At 50.2% G+C, this 18,327-nt stretch overlaps 1 protein-coding gene across 3 annotated transcripts in view; it reads right to left on the bottom strand.

Annotated features, from left to right (window-relative positions):
* ACOX3 (acyl-CoA oxidase 3, pristanoyl) overlaps nucleotides 1-2,511 on the bottom strand; it is a 56,270-nt gene extending 53,759 nt beyond the window's left edge. Inside the window, exon 1 of one of the 3 annotated variants that reach the window (XM_037742183.1) lies at nucleotides 2,449-2,511. The gene's annotated coding sequence lies outside the window, so the exon portion shown is untranslated. The other 2 variants (XM_037742184.1, XM_017539034.2) reach the window with 2 other exon arrangements.
* Nucleotides 2,512-18,327: the final 15,816 nt, after the last annotated feature.

Below are 18,327 nucleotides of genomic sequence, written 5' to 3'. Positions count from 1 at the left end.
AGCACTTTGGGAGGCCAAGACGGGCGGATCACCTGAGGTCAGGAGTTTGAGACCAGCCTGGCCAACATGATGAAACCCCATCTCTACTAAAAATACAAAAATTAGCTGGGCATGGTGGCAGGCGCCTGTAATCCCAGCTACTTGGGAGGCTGAGACAGGAGAAACGCTTGAACCCAGTAGGCGGAGGCTGCAGTGAGCCGAGATCGTGCCATTGCACTCCAGCCTGGGCAACGAGAGAGAAACTCCATCTCAGAGAAAAAACAAACACACACAGGAAAATACGGTTAACATCATTAGCCATCAGGGAAATGCAAACCAAAAACCCAATGAGAGACCACTTCATATCCGCTAGGATGGCAACGAGCCAAAAGATATTAAAAGCTGGCTATGGTGGTACATGCCTGTAGTCCCAGCTACTCTGGGGAGGCTGAGGCAGGAGAACAGCTTGAGCCCAGGAGTTTGAGACCAGCCTGGGCTGAGGAAGAAGACCCAGGCATCTGGGATTCCCTCCCGCTCTGTCATCCACTGTGCATCAATAGAAGAGAGAGCAGGCCAGCTGGCGCCTCCTGAATCTCCTTCCTGCAAATAACAGGCTTGGTCTCGGGGAAATTCTCCGAAAGGCACTATTTTTACTTAAAACAAGATCAAACCAAAACCTTTTCACATGTGAGTCCTAAAGCTGTAAACCGGGACCCTTTCATATGTGATTCCTAAAACTGTAAACAGAGACCTTTTCATATGTGAGTCCTAAAACTATAAACCGGAACCCTTTCATATGTGATTCCTGAAGTTGTAAACTGAAACTCTTTTCATATGTGATTTCTAAAGCTATAAACCGAAGATTCTTCCACGTGTAACATCTAAAGTATAAGCCTATATAAAGGCAGAACCTTCCTTTGTTAGGCGAGCTGAATTTGGGCAAATCATTGCCTTAGCTCCCGGCTGTAATAAACTCTTTCCTCCTGTATTCGGTGTTCCAGAGATCCATTTCCCACAGCCGCTCCTGCTACAGGGTGCCACAGAAAGACCCTATTTCTCAAGAACACTGATAAGTAATCACAAGTATTGAGAGGATGAGGAGAAATCAGACTCTCACGCACTTCCAGTGAAAACGTAAAGTAAGCCAGCCATTCTGGAAAACGGTGCGGCAGTTCCACAAGCAATTAAACATACCGACGACGTGACCCAGCAATTCCACTCTGAGGTATGTCCTCAATGTGTGGAGGGTCCCCAGTCCACACCTCCAGACTCATGAGCTTATTTGACAGCCAACTGCACACTCCCCGCCTCTTACCTTCTGAACATCTTCAAACTGAGTCCCAACACTGAATCCAGCCTCTCAGCCCTGACCTGCGGCCCACTTCCACACTGCCAGTGACACAAGGATTACTCGAGCCACAAACCCCAATGTCATGCTGGAATTCCCCTCCCCCTCATTCGCCACAGCCCAGTAAATTACCAAGCCCACAGTGCATCTCTAACTCCTTACAGAATCTTCTCATTTCTCTCCACCCCATAATCCCTTCATAACAACCTCCAGTGACTGAGCTTGTATTGCGTGCAGGTGACTGTGTTAAGCAGCTACAGGACCTCAGTGGTGCCCACCAAGCCCAAGTACCATCAGTAGCCCCCTCTTCCAGGTGAGGAAACGGGAGCTTCTTAGAGAAACTGACCACAGCTGGCTCCAAATCCCCAGATCCTAACCAGTACCTATGGGCCCATGCCACTCGAAGTCACCAACCTTACAGCATTATGGTACAGCTGTTACACATAAGGCTTGTGAAGCCAGACTGGGTTCAAATCCCAACGTTACAGCTTCCTAGCTGGGCGACCTTCCCAAGGTCTGTGCGCCTTGGGGGTGATAACACATTGACGCCTGGTCAGTGCCTAGCGACTACTGTCTGGGCTGCTGTCATCCAGATACGGTGACGCCTGGCTAGTGCACAGGATCTAACGACTAAGCTGCTGTCATCCACAGGAGACGCTCGCTTCAGATTCTGGCATGGAAGTGGGGACTTCAAGATCACTATTCCGGCAACAGCCACCTCCAGTCTTCTCTGCGGTGTGGATCACTCTCCCTTCCATGAACAGCTGCCCAGTGGCCTCGGGACAACATGCAAAGTCCTCCAAACGCCCGGCACGCGGGCCACCGGCCCTCCCGGCTCCTGCTCTGGGCAACCCCACCCCCGCCGCCCGCGAATCCGCACAGCCCAGGCGCCCCCGGGTCACGTGCGATGCCCCCCACCCCGCTCCCGCCCCGCCGCCTCCACTTTACAGCCTGCCGGTCCCCGCGGCGCCACCCCGCCCAACTCACGCAGCAGGCGCTCACGGGATGCCTGTCGGCCCGCCGCCGACCCGGGAGGGCGAGGACTAGCTGCCAGTTACGCCAAGCTATCCAGGCCCCGGCCCCGCCGCCCGACCCGCGCCGCCCGACCCGCGCCGCCCGACCCGCGCCGCCTCTGGGCCTACTTCCGTCTCGTGGGCGGGGCCGGAGCCGGGGGCGCCCTGACGTCATCGCTCCGCGCCACCCCGGCCGTCCAGGCAACGTGGACGAAGCTGCCGTCTGGGCCGGAGCCGGGAAGCTTGGCCCAGGCGCTCCCCGGCGCTCTCGGCTTCTCTGCCTTCAGGCCCAGCCTGTCTGACCGGCTCTGGCGAGTGGCTGCTCTCTCGGGGTGCCGTAGTTCTGAGATACAGTTCACACCGCGGCCCTTCCTCGGGCCCACTCCAAGGCTGCTGGATCAGGACCCCGAGGCTGGGGCCGGGCATTTTCAGATTTATCAGCAGGCCCTACGTGGTGGCTCACGCCTGTAATCCCAGCGCTTTCAGAGGCCGAGGCGGGAAGATCGCCTGAGGTCAGGAGTTCGAGAGCAGCCTGGGCAGCATAGCAAGACTCGGTGTGCCCAAGAGCCTGCTGAAGTTTGAGAATCGTGGTTCTACGGAGTTCCTCAGAGAGCCCCTCGTGGAAGTGGGCCCTTGTTGCGCGGCTCAATTACCCACCCTTTACTTGCTTTTCTTTGTCCCACAGTTTCCACTTACTCCTGCACCCCGAGATCAGCTCCATAATCAATTACCTGCACCCAAATTCTTGTCTCAGGGTCTGTTTGGGGAGGTCTAATCTAAGACACACACCTATGAAATTTACAGAGACAGCATCAACTGGACTTAGCAATTCGCCATGTAAAGAATAAGGAAGAAGCAGGCGTTGTGCTCCGTGGTTCTCACCTGTAGTCCCAACTACTCGTGAGGCCGAGGTGGGACAATCACTTGAGCCAAGGAGTTTGAGTCTAGCTTGGGCAACATAGTGAGACTCTGTTTAAAAAAAAAAAAAAAAGGCGGGGGGGTCAGGCGCGGTGGCTCAAACATGTAATCCCAGCACTTTGGGAGGCCAAGACCGGCAGATCACAAGGTCAGGAGTTCAAGACCTGCCTGACCAACATGGTGAAACCCCGTCTCCACTAAAAATACAAAAATTAGCTGGGCATGGTGGTGCTTGCCTGTAATCCCAGCTACTCTGGAGGCTGAGGCAGAAGAATCACTTGAACCTGGGAGGCAGAGGTTGCAGTGAGCCGATATTGTGCCACTGCACTCCAGCCTGGGTGACAGAGCAAGACTCTGTCTAAAAAAAAAAGGGGGGGGGGAAGCAGAACAAGGAAAAATATATCAGAAGGTTTGCTGTAGGGCCTAGCCCTACAGGGTCCTGTGAGCCCCTCTCTACAGGTGTGGAGACGGGAAACTGTGGAAATAAAAGACCCAAGACACCAAGAAAGAGAAAACAGAGTTTGGGCCCAGGGGTCCACGTCCAACCAAAGTGCGGAGTCTGGCAGCGGCCCCGAGTGTCTGCACCCTCTGACTTTTATTGTGTACAAAGCTGGAGGCAGGGTAGGTAGGGCGAGGCATTGGTGATCAGTGATACGATCAAGTATATCACGTATCATAGGGATGGTGGCCCAGGACTTTAAGTAGCCGAGATAAGGTAAGGAGCATAATGCATCAGCACTTTTTCCATACTTGCCAAGAAAGGACAAAGACAATTAGATTTACGTTACTTTTACTGATTATATCTTCCAAGAAAAAGGAACCAGGTGCAGAAGCGGAACATGAGAGCGGACATGGAACATGACCACTGAAGCACAGCATCACATAGAGACAGTGAAGCCCCTGGATGTCTGCAGGCCTCCCTGACAGCGTCAGGCCTTCCTCAAGAGCTTGGAGGAGTGGAGTTTTCTCCAAACTCCTCCGGGGAAGAAGGCATCTTGGCTGTCTCCTTCCACAGCTGGCTAAATAGCGGGTACTTTCCCAGTGCTGGTGCTGCTGCACAGCCAAGGCGCCCTCCAGCAGCCCTTACACAGGCGTGACAGAGGGCTTAGAGCATCTTGCCTTAGAGTCACTTCTTTCACAATATCACCTTAGGTTCATACTTTGTGACCTGACAGGCATAAGTAAAAGATTATGCTGAGCATATATATATATAAATGGTTACCTATGAATAAGATCACCTATGAATAACTACTCTAGTTATATCTCTAGTTATTTTCTTCTTCATTATTTATATGGGAACAGGTTGAGGCCTCTGACTCCTGCCTCGGCACTTATGGGGTCTCCCACCCACAGTTTGCAATTGTAGGGAACTAAAAATGTATAACTGAGTGCAGCTCAGTTATAGGGAGGAGAAAGATAAGTACAGTTTTAGAGGTGTGTCAAATTTAAGATGGTAGGACATCTGGGTGGGGATACTGGCTCATGTTTGGAAATTCTCTGTCTACTCCTGTTCTACTCTGAAATACCTTTTTGATTCCATGGCAAAATTTTTCATCATAATTATTACTCTCATTTAAAACAGACTTAATAATTATGGGTATCAGTGGGAGGGTAGGGCTGTTGGGCCTCACTGGGTCATGGGGTGTCCCTTATGCTGTGCTGAAGTGCAGGATCTGGGAAGTAAAGAGACAGGACACCAAAGAACTGGTGAAGAGCAGCAGACTTGGGGGGCCACACCACCTATGAGCGGAGATCAGCGAGGCCCAGAATGCCCAGAAGCATCTGTATTTATTAGGTACAAGCAGGGGGTAGGGTGGTAAGTGAGGTCATCATCTATAGGCTTAGTAATAGGGCATACATAATCACATGAGTCACAAGCGAGGGGGCCACCCCATTATGTCACCTGGGCAGAGAGGTGGGCCATGTGCGATGGGGGGCCGTGCCATGTGCAATAGCAGAGGGTCGTGTACAGAAAAGGGGTCCACCCCCATTAGGTCACTGAGGCAAGGAGGTGGGCTGTGTGCAACAGGTGTCGTGCGCAACACTTCGTATCTGGGGGCTGGAGACTTCGAAGGATTTCTTTATTTACTTCTTTTTTTTTTTTTTTAAAGCCTACGGCACCCGGTGTTCCCAGGCGGTCTCCCATCCAAGTACTAACCAGGCCCAACCCTGCTTTGCTTCCAAGATCTGACGAGATAGGGCGCGTTCAGGGTTTGTTTGTTTTTTTAAAGATGGGGTTTCACCATAATGGCCAGGCTGGTCTTGAACTCCTGACCTCAGGTGATCCATCCACCTTGGCCTCCCAAAGTGCTAGGATTACAGGCGTGAGCCACCATGCCCAGCCAAGATTTCTAATAGAAGGGTACTTGTAAGCCAATGCAGTGGGAGCTGACAGACTTGTGCTCTTAAGATATTTATGCTAGGATGATTTGAGCCAGCACAGGGGCGAGAAAAGGCTGACACGGTGTACAGCCGCCCTGACTGGTCATACCAGAGGGGTTCTTCTCCCTCAGTTATTTCCAGGATCTCAGGCCTGAGGCCTGCTTTCCACAGGAACTGGATGCAAGGTACTACAGCTCCTTTATCAGGAGAAGAGGCTCTTGCTCCAAGCCTGCCATACAGCATATGCCCTTTCAGGCAGGGACGCCACTGCCTGGGTGTTTGGTTCTTGTCCTGGCCTGGCTGTTTTCCCAAATACTGCTTCTGTTCTGTGACTGCTCTAGGCATTCCTCCTACTACAAACTACTATATGGTTATATAGAAGGATTCTATAAATCAGCACTAAATGTGTCGGTACAGCTCCGACTGCAATACCTATATGATTATATGGAAAGATTATATGGAAATAAGTATGATTATGTATATAAGCTAGATGTAGTAAGCAGTAAGTTATTATCTGATTATATAGAAAGATTATAGGACTTAGTATGATGAGATATATAAGCTAGATATAGTAAGCAGTGAGTTACACTTCAGGCACTAATTGTGCCTGGGTCTGCACAGTTCTTCCTCGGTGCCCTGGGGGGTGTCACCCGAATGGGAGCATGTGATTGCAAAAGCAGAAGGGGCTGAGGGGCCTGGCAGGTGCCCTGCTGAGCAGTCAGAAGTGACCCTTAGTCTAGACTAGGCTTCCAGCCAAGACTCGATGGTGTTGTTGCAAAGGTCGCTTTATCCCCAGGAGCAACCAGAACTGCCTGCAGACAAAGCAATCATGGGCTGATATAAATAACACGCCACTGTTTTTTCTTTTAATGTTTGGAGATACTGTTGAGAGTAATAATCATTTATTGCAGAACTCACACCTCCTTTAAGTCACAATTTCTTCCAAAATTACAGCTACTAGTAAGCTGGGTTCACATGTTTTACTGATATTAGAAAAACATCTTCTGAGGGGGGGTGGGGAGTTGGTGAGAGAGAGAGCATGGGGAGAAATGCCAGATATAGGATATAGGTGCTGGGGAGGAAGGCAGCAAATCACACTGCCATGTGTGTACCTATGCAACAATCTTGCATGTTCTTCACATGTACCCTAAAATCTAAAATGCAATTAAAAAAAAAAATCTTCCGGCAGGGCTTGGTGGCTCACACCTGTAATCCCGGCACTTTGGGAGGTCAAGGTGGGTGGATCACTTGAGGTCAGGAGTTGGAGACCAGCCTGGCCAACATGGCGAAACCCCATCTCTATTAAAAATACAAAAATTAGCTGGGTGTGGTGGCAGGTGCCTGTAATTCCAGGTACTTGGTGTCAGGTCTCCATATGCAAGCCTGGAGCCTGAAAGTCTGAAGTCCTGCTCTCCTCGGCTGAAGTCTCCCACCACCCCCGCCACCTCCCCCACCCCGCCGCCTGCATGTGCCATTGTCCCTGAGCTTCCCCAGACAAGCCCCTCACCCAACCCTGCCATCTTAACTGTTCTTCTAATAATGCAAATACCTCTCACCCAATCCCAGCACAGGAACTAAATTTACTCTGCAACACCCCCTCCCCGCAAAAAACTACCCAAACCTATAAAACCAACTCCTAGCCCACCTGTACGCAGTTGAATAAACAGCCATGTTGCTCATACAAAGCCTGTTTGGAAGGTGTTTTCATTCAAAGCGCACGTTTTTCAACACTTGGGAGACTGAGGCAGGAGAATCGCTTGAACCCAGGAGGCAGAGGTTGCAGTGAGCCAAGATTGCGCCATTGCACTCCAGCCTGCGTGACAAGAGTGAAACTCCATGAAAGAAGGAAGGAAGGAAGGAAAGAGAGAGAGAGAGGGAGAGAGAGAGAAAGAAAGGAAGGACGGAAGAGAAAAGAAAAGGAAAGAAAAGAAAGTGTTAGGGACAATCTGCGCAAGCTGACCGCTCCCCCTGCCCTGCCCTGGATTGCTTTGCCGCTGCATTCCTGAACCCCTACCTAGACCACAGCAAGGCTGCCCCACGTGCTACAACTAAGCAAAGCCTGATTACAGCCACCCGGGCAGCTGGAGGGAGGACAGGGAGAACAATGTTGGTTATCCATACTTGTAAATTCCTGTTCGACACAGATCTGTAAAAAGATCCTGAGTTTTCTCTTTTTTTGAAAAAAGACTGCAGCCACAAAAGTCACAGGATGATGTATTGTAAGTCTGTTACAAGCTGACAGACTCTGTGCTTGTTACCAGTAGACAGATGACCTCAGTCCTGAAACTCCCTTATGCCCCCCTCACCCCATATAAACCCCTCGTTTTGAAAGCTCGGGCCTGCCTCTTCTGTTACGGAGCAGCCCAGCAGGTTAATAAAAGTTGCTTGCCTGACTTAGGGTCTATTCTCCTTTCTCTAGGCTACCCTTGAAAGAAACAAAAGAAAAAGAAAGGAAGAAAGAGAGAGAGAGAGAAAGGAAGGGAGGGAGAGAGAGAAAAGAGAGAAAGAAAGAAAGAAAAGAGAAAGAAAAAGAAAGAAGAGAGGAAAGAAAGAAAGAGGAAAGGGAAAGAAAGAGAGAGGAAGGAAGGACGAACAAGACATCTTCCCATTGGCAAACTGGATCTTAGGGATAAGGCAGACTGAGGGGCAGGCGCCTGTCCAGTTGTGGCAAACACATACAGGTAGAGGAGCCATCTAGGGAGAAAAGGCCTGGGGGAGGCAGAGTTGAAAACACAGGGCGAACAGGTGAGAGGGAGTATTGAATGGGGATCAGATGCCCAAATTCCTAAAGATCCAGGACGGCAGCTGTTAGGGGCTGAAGGGGCGATGGGTGCGGCAGCTGGGCAGTGGAAGTGGTTTGATTTCATCACGTATGAGGAAGCGTGTGGTGCCAACAAATAGCCTCTACTCACATTTGTAGGGGTGGACATGAGTAAGCATGATGAAGGACCAGGAGGAGAATCTGAGGCACAAGGAGAGGGTAGCCAAGGATGAGGTGAGCTGAGGGAAGGTGTTTGCCTAAGCAGTGATGGCTGTTAATGTTTTTGGGAGTATCAGTAGTGATAGAGGGTCTGTCAGTAAAGCGGAGTAGCTATGCCCCCACAGGCATGTTAATATGTGTGTCGGGACTTTGGAATGAAGGGTAAAAGCGCATTTAGAAGGTGAAAGGCTACCTAAGGGGATTCCAGTGGTTCTTTTTTTTTTTTTTTTTTTTTTTTGAGACAGAGTTTCCCTCTTGTTACCCAGGCTGGAGTGCAATGGCGCGATCTCGGCTCACCGCAACCCCCGTCTCTCCTGGGTTCAAGCAATTCTTCTGCCTCAGCCTCCTGAGTAGCTGGGACTACAGGCGTGCGCCACCATAACCAGCTAATTTTTGTATTTTTAGTAGAGACGGGGTTTCACCATGTTGACCGGATGGTCTCGATCTCTTGACCTCGTGATCCACCCATCTCGGCCTCCCAAAGCGCTGGGATTACAGGCATGAGCCACCGCGCCCGGCCACTCCAGTGGTTCTTTGATGGGAAATGCATAGAGGGGCAGGAGTGGAGACAGTTGTTTGTGCAGTGAGGGGTCCCAGCGTGGGCGGAGTGGAGTTGACGGGAGGTGAGGGTTGCTGTAAATAGGTGCAAAGGAGCGAAGCAGCTTGTTGGTACGAAACATCTGAAGAGGTCCTGCCGAGTCTGCTTAAAAAGTAAAGGAGCTCTGTAGGAGGTAGAGGCGGGGACTGTCAAAAGAGGTACGCAGGACAGGAGGACAGGAGAGGCAGCCCAATCAGCCGGCAAGGCAGGAACAGTGGTGTAAGGGGAGGAAGGGGAAGTACAGAGCCAGCAGTTTTTTGCCAATGATGGGCTGGCCTCATTGAGGAGGGAATGTCAGATTGATAGTATGTAATGAGAACTAGGAACGGTAGAGCGACAGAACGGGACTGAGAATAAGACTGAATACAAAAGTTAAAAAAAAGAACTTCATTGGGGGAAAGAATTGGAGTGCTCCTTGCCACACATTGTCATCTATCCACTCTAGAAAGGACTTAAGGTGGTGTCTCTTGGGTAGAACCAGGAGATGCCAATTAGGAGGGCTTGCAGGAAGAGTGAGAACCCACAGTGCAAACACGTGCAGGGCATTTAGGGTCTGGGATTGCTCTTCAGGGATTCAAGTGAGCCTGAGGGAAGTGGGGGAGAGTACTTGCGACTTCCAAGAGGAGGTGGGCTGGCTAAGCTGGTCATCTGGTGGGCACAGTTTACTCCTGGAGCTGTGACCCCAGTGGGGAGGGTCTTGCAGGCGGACATCAGTTGGGGCACTGTCGAAAACCAGGTAAGGACCTCTCCACTGAGGCTGCGGAGCTGAGGTGGGTTAAGTCCTTGACCAGTACTGATCGTCCGGCTAAGATGTCCTCGTACGGCTGGGTGTCTGGAGCGGGTAAGAGATTAGCAGCTCGGCGAAGTTCCTGCCTCGTTTGCTGGAGAACTGGAAGATCGTCTCCAAGAGGGCTGGGGTCTGGAAGGAGGTTGGACCCGAGTAGAAAGGTGCAGCCATACAGAAGATCAAAGGGGCTACACCCGGTGGGTTCCTGGGGAGTGGCATGAATTCAGAGAAGAGCGATAGGCACAAGAGACACCCAGTCCTTTTTTAGTTGAAGGGTGAGTTTAGTAAGATGTGTTTTTAGAATCCCACTAGCTTTTTCTACTTTCCCTGAGGCTGAGGGTGGTAAGGGGCATGGAGATTCCATTGAATGCTCAGGGCCTGCGAGACTGCTTGGGTGATTTGGCTAATGAAAGCAGGGCCATGATCTGACTGCATGGAAGTAGGTAGGCCAAACCGGGGAATGATATCGTTTGATAGACAAGAAATAGCCGCAGTAGCCTTTTCTGTTCCAGTAGGGAAGGCTTCAATGCACCCTGTGAAGGTATCCACCCATACAGGAAGATATTTAAATTTTTTGACACGGGGCATATGAGTAAAGTCAATTTGCCAGTCTTGTCTGGGAGCACATCCTCGAACTTGATGGGGAGGAAATGGAGGAGGTCTTAGAAATCCTTGGCGGTTGCTAGAGTGACAGACGGAGCACTGCGATTGATTAAGGATGGACTTCCATGAAGGGAAGAGGTGAGAGGCTCCCAGAGACGGGCTGAAGGCTTGTATCCTACATGAAAGTGGTGATGAAAGGAAGAGGGGATCGAATGAGCTTGCGAGGCAGGAAGAAGGAATCTTCCGTCATCTAAAAACCAATCACCTTGAGTGGGGAGGGACTGATACTTTAATGATTCCAAGGTCTAATAAAGAGGATTAATTGATGAAAAAGAAAAATACTGTCCACTAGGTGGGGATAGCGGTGCGTTGGCTGCTGTCCTAGCTGCCTCGTCTGCTAGTGCACCTCTTTGAGAAATGGGATCTGAAGTTTTTTGGTGCCCTTTACAGTGGACAACCCCGGCCTTAGCTGGGAGAAGGGCAGCTTTAAGGAGGCCTTTATTAAAGAACTCTTGATAACGGAAGATCCTCGTGTAGTGAGAAAACCTCTTTCTGCCCATGTGACAGCGTGGTGATAGAGGATGTGGAAGGCATGTTTGGAATCAGTATAGATATTTCCTCTGAGCCCTTTGGCCAGGGTAAGAGCACGTGTGCGTGCTATTAATTCAGCCTGTTGAGAAGTAGCAGATGGAGGGAGAGTGGCAGCTTCACTGATAGAGGTATGGGAAACAACAGCGTAGCCAGCCTTTCCTGGAGAGGACTGCCTAGGTTTGGAAGAGCTGCCATCCATAAACCATGTGTGATCAGAGTCTGGAACAGGGAAAGAGAGGTGTGGGGAAAAGGGGAAACAGCAGTATGTATTAGGGAGATGCAGTTATGCGGTGCAGGAGTGGCGTTCATGTTTGGTATTAGTGAGAGGCTGGATTCAAATCGGGGCCATGTGCAGAAGTCACAGCGGGAGTTTCAGTAAAGAGCGAACAGAGGTGGACCAGACGTGGGCAGATGGCAGCTGTGGAAGGTGAGAAGAGGATGCTAGAGTCTGGAGACCGTGGGAAGTGTATAAAGTCAGTGAAGCTGAGCCTGAGATTTTGAAAGTTTCCGGAAGAACTGGAGCGGCTGCCGCGGTGGTCCACACACACTGGGGCCAGCCTCGGACGGTGAGGTCCAGTTGTCTAGAGAGGAAAGAACAGGGCACGGACCTGGCTCTTGTGTAAGAACTCCACCTGCACAGCCCTGGATTTCAGCAGTACCTAATGAAAAGCGTTGAGACAAACTGGGGAGGGCTACAGCAGGGGCCGTTTTCAGAGCTGTCTTTAAGGAGCAAAGGGAGGAGGAAAGGATTTAGAATCAATAGGGTCCGATTAGTTTCCTCTACTGAGTTTATACAATGGCTTAGTTAGAAGAGCAAAACCTGGTATCCAGAGGCGAAAGTAGCAACCACACCCAGGAAGGAGAGAAGCTGTTATTTGGCAGAGGGGTGGGGTGTCAGAGAGTAGCTGGGCCTGATCGCTCGGGAGAGCGCGGGTGAGGATGATGCCCAGATAGGTGACAGACGTGGAAGAAATGTGGGCCAAGCCCCCGGAGCGCTCCTAACAACACTCCTATCTTGCCTGTCCAAAACCGGACAAGTCTTACCGGCTGGTTCAGGACCTCCGCCTTATCAATCAAGTTGTCCTTGATACCCAACTAGCCACAACTCCCTCAGGGTTTCGGGGACAGCCCACACGACCTCAGTTAGGCCCTTGCTCACGATTCACTCTCTTTCTGCCCCTCGTCTTTCTACCTTATTCAAATTTGGGACTTAGAAGGTGGCCCTCGTTATCCTTGAATGATCCAGAATGGAGGGGCTTTAGGGGCCCTAGTGCGCCCCTCCAGTGCTGCTGTATTGTTCAACAGAAGCCCCTAGCTCATGCAGCTGTTTAAACGTACATTAGTTAAATAAATTCAATTTCCCATAAATCTAAATTAAATCAGTTCCCTAGTTGCAGTAGCTACACTCAGGTGCAGCTCAGTAGCCAAAAGTAAGTACTTTACTGGGCAATGCCAACAGAGAACATTGCCATCATCACAGAAAGTCCTAGAGGACAGTGCTATGCAGACACTATTCCCAGCCACGGGCAGTGGGGCAGATCCTTGACCTCAGCCTGGATCTCGCCAGCTTCCTCCCTGCTCCCTACACCCAGCAGCCTCTGGCTGGGGCCTGCCTCCCCCAAGAGAAACAGTCTGAGGCCGTTCTGCCATCTGCAGCCTTGTCCTGACACATGCCCTAATCTCAGTGACAGCTTCATTCAGCAGTTATTCATGGGGCATCTCCTGTGTACCAAAAAGGCCACTAGGGCTATGGTGATAAATTAGACAGAGTTCCCAACCTAAAGAAGCATATGTTCTAGAGAGAGGAGCAAACAAACAAAGCTTGATAACAGCAAGGAAACAAAACACGGTAACCGCGTGCAAAGTGGGGGCGATTCGGCTGAGTGGTCAGGGAAGCCCTGCCTGGGGAGGAGACATTTCCGCTGATTTCTAAGTGGGAGAAGATCTGGGAATGCACATTCCAGGCAACAGGAACACCCAGTAGAAAGACCTTAAGGTGGGAATGAGCTTGTCAAGTTTGAAGGAAAAAAGACCTTTGTGGCAGGGCCATGGCAGGCAGAGGGAGAGGGCTGGGAAATCTGGACAGAAAGGCAGGAACCAGGCTGTGTGGTGCTGGAGGTGGGGCCAGCAGGCAGGTTAACTGTATTCTTAGATCTGCAGCGTGGTTTCCAGGAAGGAACTGACATGATCTTGTGCAGGGACACCAGCCCATATCCAGCTGCAATTTCCTGGCTCCCCCCACCCAAACACCAGCTTCCCAGGCCTGCAGGTATCTGTGACTGCTCTCTGCTAAGCTCATGTGACATGCAGCAGAGAGGCAGGGACTAAGTCAGTCATGCCAGGATGCAATAAAACCTCAAGGTCACTAAAAGGCTGAGACGCATGAGACCACAGAGCCTGACTTTTGAGGACTTGAGCCCACATTTAAATGACGAAACAGTTTTGGTGTCTGTGGAGAAATCAGAGGACACCTTGCCTCCCTGCCATCTTAGTTAAGCACATTACATATCAAGCTGAATGAAAACACAAAAGTACTTTTGCAACCTGAGATGGATCAAAGTGAGCAAGCACGCCCACTCTAACATCAGCACCTGCCACACCGAGAGCCAGGCTCTAGCCCGTGCTGAGGTCCCAGGGGAGTGGGTGGATGTTGGCAGGTAGCTGAAAGAACACTCGGGGGTGTAGGCAGATGAGGTACGGTTTTCTTCGGCAGCTCTCCTACGCTGTCTCTGTCTCAGCTGCCTGCTCCGGCTCTGCGGCTCCCGCGGCTCCCACGCCTGCAGCTGCATTCCCTGGCCTGCAAGGCCGGCTCTCTCCTACAGGGGCAGAAGCTTCACTCTCTCTCCTTGGCCACAAGCTGTATGCACAGCATCAGCAGGGCAGTTACACCTCTTGCAAACAACAGTGGCTCTGAGCCAGGTGATGAACCTTCCCACACTACGGCTACACAGCTGTGATTATATAACAAGCAGAGTAGACGCCCTCCAGTTTATGTCAGTCCAGAAAGCGTTAACATGTGAGGTCACCACACTGGGTATCTGGAGTGAGACAGGGACTACGCCTTAAAGAGCTCAGTTTAGTGGGAGGGGGTTATGAAAACATATCCTTTCATGATGCGGAGCAATGCCTGGAGCACTATGGAAACCCAGAGAGAGTCCTGGAATGTGTGTGTTTCAGGCGTTGGGGGGAGTGGTGGTATGTATGTCTATGCATGTCCAGTTAGGGAAGCCGGATGTGCTTCTACGGGCAGTAAAAGCTACTGAAGATTTTAAGCAGAAGAGACAAGACCAGATTTCCTTCTGACAATCACCAAGGGCGGTGTATGGGACAGATCAGACTGTGACACTAGAGGCAGGGAAATCCAGGAGGAAGGTTAATACAATAGCCCAGGAAAAATAAGAGCAGTGGTAGAGGGCTACAAACAACAGAGCTCATACATATGCAAAGGCCACAGGGTTCTGCTTTGGTGACTCGGTAGGGGAAACCGCAAGAAGCAGGGCTGTACACAGGGGTGGGGACAGGTCGGGAAAGTTCCACTAAATGACCTCAACATTGGCAAAATAAATCTCAAAATTGATTGACATCTGCCTCACTTGTTGGTTTACCTATGTGATGACGTTTGCAGAGAGGAGAATCAAGGAAGAAGGACTTTATTCTACCAGAACAAACTACTGTTAAAGCAGAAAATGAGCGCGGAAAAACAAATTTCTCTTCTTCTCTGTAGTGTGAGTAAAACTTCCCTGACTCCTTCCCCTCCCTGAGAAACTGTATCTTGTTTGCAAGTTTTATAAGTTTAGAGATTCATGTATCCTTGCTCTCTATAGCTGATAAATGAAAGCTATTGTTTTTCACCTGAGCAACACAGGTCACTGTGACATGTCTCGGCAGGCCTGGATTGCAGTCACCCAGGCCCCACAGTGAAGCACGCAGGATAAGCCGTGCAAGGGAAAGATAGTGGCCATCTGCGCCACATAGCACAAGTCATACTAAGCCTAAGTTGTAAACCTGTCATTTTTGATAAACTGCCTTTGTTCTGCTCCTGCCTTTCATGTATAAAAGTCAAGCTTGGTCTTAGTTCAGTGCCCAGTCTTTTGGATGTGAATCCACTGAGCGGGTGCACACCTTAATAAAATCCTCCTGTTCTACCCATCCGTCTCTCTGGTCTCCTAATTTCCCATGACACTATAACCTAGAGAACTACTTTGTTTTATTTTGTGTCCTTTATTTGGACAGCCAGATCTTCTGAAGTCAGGATTCCCACAAAGGATCTTCAAAAGCTGGTACTCTTTAACTCAGTTGCCAATGGGTCCTCTCTTACCACCACCTTCCTTTAGAGATGGACAGAGCTTTAGAGAATAACTAGCTTCCCTCTCTGTGACCTCTGAACCCTGTTTGTGCTCTGTAACTGGAGAGCAAGCCCAATCCAGTTCAACGTTGTGTAATAAAATGGCAAGCTGTTTTTCAGTGGCCGTGAACTCCCAGGTTGCAGGTCACATAACCTGAGCGTGCCCAGATGAACTCAGTGTGCCAGATTTGTAAACCTGGGGCCAACAGGAACTAAAAAGTCAACACAGGCAGAACCAAAGCGTTCAGATCTAGGAACAGGGACCAAATTATGAAGCAAGCCCCGAATCACCTCGTTGCAAGATCCAGTCAGATCATGCCTCATTACCCTCTGCATATAAACGCTGCCCCAGCCCCAGCCCCAGAGACAGAGTTGAGCATTGCCTCCTGACCCCTAACCAGTCAGCTCACAGTGGTTCCTCTTCTCAAGGCCAGGGCCATAGTATTTCCTTCTACGCATGTCAAAGACCAAGCCTATTGCTCCGTAGCATTGACTGCTGCAACATTTCACATTCCATAGTCATTGTTTTGTTATCCCTCTGCCTCTATTGCCAGCCTGAAAGCTTCTCAAGGGTAGGGGCTTGTTTAGCCCTGCACCCTCAGTTTAGCCCAGGTCCTCACACATGTGGGCAGCTTAGCAAGAGTCGTAATTCTTGGCCCTTTGGCTGCCCTAACCAGGCTAAATACCTTTGGCCAGTGTTGGGGTTGAACTGTGACCCTAAAAGATATGTTGAGGTGCTAACCCCTGGCAACTGTGACCTTATTTGTTAATGGGGTTTTGCAGATGTAATCAAGTTAAAACGAGCTCATACTGGACCAGGGTTGTCCCTAATTCACTGTGAATGGTGCCCTTATTAGAAGAGGAAAAGAGATTAAGAGAAACACCACCACATAACCACGGAGGCAGAGACTGAAGTGCTGGAGGCACAGGTCAAGGAATGCCAACGATTGCTGGCAACCACACAAACTAGGAGAGAGGAATGGATTCTCAGAGCCTTCAGAACTAGGAGAGAATAAGTGTGTGCTGTTTTAAGCCACTGGGTTTATGGTAATTTGCTATGGAAGCCCTAGAAAACTAACTTGGACAGCCTAAAAAGCAACTACTGTATGTGATCAAACACTAAGGCGAGCAGGTGTGTCTGTGAGGACATATCTCATTTACCTTTTACTTAATTCCACCGACATTTGGTCCGTGCTCTTCTCTCTAATAAATCACATGATCTGAGTTAATTTTCACTTCTCTAACTCTGACAGAGATCCATTAGGGAAAGGCAAAATCCCAGTGAAGGGATTAATGTACAAAAATAATTAAGAATATTGGGGTTATGGGAGGCCGAGGCGGGTGGATCACGAGGTGAAGAGATTGAGACCATCTTAGTCAACATGGTGAAACCCTGTCTCTACTAAAAATGCAAAAAATTAGCCGGACATGGTGGCACATGCCTGTAATCCCAGCTACCTGGGAGGCTGAGACAGGAGAATTGCTTGAACCCAGAAGACAGAGGCTGCCGTGAGCCGAGAATGTGCCATTGCACTCCAGCCTGGGCAACAAGAGTGAAACTCTGTCTCAAAAAAATCCAAAAAAAACAAAAAAAGAGATTGTTGGAGGTTTTTGGATTTCACTAGAGATTCTGCAGACCAGCTGCTGATGATGTTGGACTAAATTGGCAGGATCCAACGTTCTCTGTTCCTCCTGGGGACATGAAGGTGCCAGGTGCCACGTGACCTTCAAACCTCATGGGATAACATTACCTCATTCTTATGAAACAGTCATGGCTGTGCTCAGACTTAGGAAGGCACTGGCTGTAAGGCTCCCACTAAAAGCAAACCAGAACCCCAGTGGAGAAAAGTGAGCTTTCATACGAGGACTCATCTTGAAGTTTCACAAACTTAGGCTCCCTGACTTTTACCAGTAATCAGTGTCTCGAGTGTTCCTCAGGTAAAGAGGCCACCAGGCAGGCACTGTGTGGGCAACAAGACCGTTTACTTCGCACTTGGGTGCAAGCCAGCCAAGTCCGAGAAAGGAGTTAGGCCAAGGAAGTAGGAGAGGGGATTGGTTATACAGGCTGGGGCTAAAGGTGGTTATCTATCTTAGGGAGGGGAAGGGCGTCAGGGGATGCAGGGTCACAAGGGTAGGGGTCATTTATTACAAACAGGCATGATCATAAGGGTGCGGAGTATCGGTTGCAGTCCCCGCCCTCATGATCATGCCTGTTTGTAATAAATGGGGAGAGGGCGGTAGATTACATAGTTACAGGGGTGGGAGTCTTGACAAACCCAGTGTCCCGGGGGAAATTTTTGCAAGGCTGAACAGGAACAATGGGTGCAGCTTACAGAGCGATTACTTGAGGCAGGAACAAGTTTTCACTTCTTTCTGTGGCCACGGGATTACTTGTTACCAGACCTTCTGGCTCCTAGGGACCATCCAGAGGTGTACGTGCAGGTCACCAAGGCTCCGACGGCCAGGCTTGGACGTGGAGACCTAACAGTCGGTACTGAGGACAATGGCTTCCAGATGCACCTGCTGGCTGGCTGAGTCTATAATACACCACCTCCAGAATTCTCTCCAAGCAGTTCAGATCATGTTACGATCAGGCAGCAATGCCCCTTGGGTGGATCCCCAGGGAATAAAACAAACGTCAAACTCCTCATCCGCAGACTCCAATTCGAAGCCCTGCAGGGAAACCAAAAGCAGGAAAGGAGGTCCCCTCGAGCCACTCTCATTTCCGGTCCCAGCGCCCCGCCCCATGACGTCACGCACCGCGCCACAGGGCTGCATCATCT

The sequence above is a fragment of the Cebus imitator genome, unplaced genomic scaffold (assembly GCF_001604975.1).
Source record: "Cebus imitator isolate Cc_AM_T3 unplaced genomic scaffold, Cebus_imitator-1.0 Scaffold117, whole genome shotgun sequence".
Taxonomy (NCBI): domain Eukaryota; kingdom Metazoa; phylum Chordata; class Mammalia; order Primates; family Cebidae; genus Cebus; species Cebus imitator.
This window is presented reverse-complemented; position numbering and strand designations above follow the sequence as displayed.